Source organism: Rutilus rutilus (assembly GCF_951802725.1).
Source record: "Rutilus rutilus genome assembly, chromosome: 25".
Classification (NCBI taxonomy): domain Eukaryota; kingdom Metazoa; phylum Chordata; class Actinopteri; order Cypriniformes; family Leuciscidae; genus Rutilus; species Rutilus rutilus.
The window spans coordinates 497,501-500,000 of NC_140229.1; positions in this window are offsets into that span (position 1 = coordinate 497,501).

A 2,500-nucleotide genomic window follows, 5' to 3' on the forward strand; every position below is an offset into this window, starting at 1 on the left:
CAAGTTGACGTGGTAGATCTGCTCACCCCTTCGTCTCCCAGGCTGACGCAACCTATAATTTACGGGTCCAACTCTCTCAACGATTGTGTACGGGCCCTGCTAGGAGGCCAGGAATTTACAGGCCACATTGGGTACTAAGACCAGGACTTGGTCGCCAGGAAGAAACTCCCGGGGCTGCGCTGGCCGATCATAGAGTCGCTGCTGGGCACGCTGGGATTCAAGTCAAGTCAAGTCACCCTCATTTATACAGTGCTTTAACAATACAGATTGTTTCAAAGCAGCTTTACAGTGATAATAGGAAATTAAAGTAACAGATCATTTTGGATTTACAGCAGCTCTAGAATAAAGTTATTGTCCAGCTAAAGTTAGTTTTTGATTTATTCACTTCTATTGCAGAGATCATTAGTTATTAACTTAGGGGCCGCTAACATGACACCATTTTAACTGAAAACAGAAACTTTTAATGTGCCCGTTCATTTGCACGACAACAGTGTTTGGAGCTCGAGAACACAAACTTTGAAATAGGTTCCAAGGTGCAGGTTTTGGAATGTTTTTAAAAACTTTATCATCTCCGTGTAAACTTCAAAAACGTGAATCTGTGAAAACGGTGACTGCATGCACATGCATATTATGTGCTTAAGTCTATAGGTATGCGCATTTGAATATATATGTGCGCAGGCGCGTATTCTTTCTTTACAAATTGACATCGTCAAATTACTTGTCCGGCCTGCAAAATACATTTTTTTTTGTTGTTTCCGTGTATCCATGTGAAACGGTGGTCCGTGTATCCATTCAATAAGGTGGTCCTTGACCAGAGGCATTATCCATTCAATTCTTTCTCTCATCTCTCAAATATGCTCAACCACCGTATGGTGGGGGGGAAGGTTGTTGCTCCCAGGCCTCCTTGGCAAAGTCTAGCAACCCGCAGATTTGTCGTTCAAACAGCAACTCGAATGGGGTAAAGCCGGTGGAAGCTTGGGGCACTTCTCGTATCCCAAAGAGCACAGAGGGGATCATTCGGTCCCAGTCGCGCCCATCCTCAGGTCTGATTAAAGCGTTCCACTAGGCCATCTGTCTCGAGGTGGTACACTGAGGTGCGCAGATGTTTCACTTGCAACAACTTACACAGACCGGCCATGACCCGGGAAGCAAAGGGGGTGCCCTGGTCCGTCAGAATTTCAGATGGAATCCTCACTCGGCTGCAAAGGGTAAACAACTCCTGGGCGATGGCCACAGGATAGCGAGTGGCATAATCCACCAGGACCAAAACGTATTCGTAGCCCTGTGCAGACTTTGGCAGCGGCCCCACGATGTCCATCCTAATGCGTGAAAACGGCACCTCTATAACCGGTGGCGGAATCAGGGGGGCAGGGGCAGGTCTCTGAGGAGCAGTTCGTTGGCATACTGTGATGTTACATATGACACTGAAGCTTCAAAGCGCGTATCTAGTACACAGTGCAATTTCTCATGAAGCTCCGTGCCGGAGTGCGTATTTTTCCAGAGAAACACGTGATCACTGAAAAACGAAGCCTAATTTTTCTTTCCCAGACTCTAAGTTGAAGTCCATTTACTAGCATGTTTTATATATTAGCCTTTATTACATGAGATATGCCTGATAGTCCCGCCGCACTTCAGAATTCATCCCTGGCCAGTGGAAGCGATCTCTAATCCGCTGCAATGTGTTCTCTGCGGCGAGGTGGCCGGCAAGCGGACAGGACTCTGCCAGGTCGAGGAACATCTCTGTTTTGCTCCTTGGTAGTACAAGCAGTTCCTATAGTTCCTCCCGTCTTTTCGCTACACAGTATAACAAGTCATTCTTTACAATGAAGTGTGGAGAGGGGTGTGGCTGGTGTTCGGTGACCACTGACTACCCTGACTTGTGACCAGCAGTGTTTCAAGTGATGGTCCTCTCGTTGTTCTCTTCCTAGGGATCCGTTCCTTGTGATCTGCTGGAAAAGATCAGAGAAGACTTCAAGATTAGTTTGAGGAGACTCACCTCTCACTCTCCGATGTGAGGTAAGCTTGGCGAACTCTTGGTTTCCGGTGTTGCAGAAATTGAGACGGTTTGGCCGGCACATACCTTGTGTCACCGTGAACGCAGGTGATTGGGAGGAGGGACTGGCCAAGCTTTGTGGTTCCGAGAAGCTGGGGTTGGATAAGGCTGACCCGTGTCCAGAATGGCTCGAACTCAACGGCCGTTCACCCGGACTTCCTCCTCTGGGGCTCCGACGGGGACGTTAAGGTGCAAAATACATCCTGCCATCCAGGCTTGGGCTTGGGGTGGATTTGGGTCAGTCGGCATAAGCTCATCCTGTCCAGGTGCTCGAGAAGAGCTTTCTTCAGAAAATCAGTCATCCAGGTGGGTTGGTGGGAGGGAGAAATAAACCTGTTGGGGGTTCCCCAGTTAGAAGGGGTGTTAACTTTTGGATCCATTCCGACTTTTCCCAGCCCCCTCTCCATGCGACAACCTGAAATGTGTGCAAAAAAGCTTCGGGGTCAT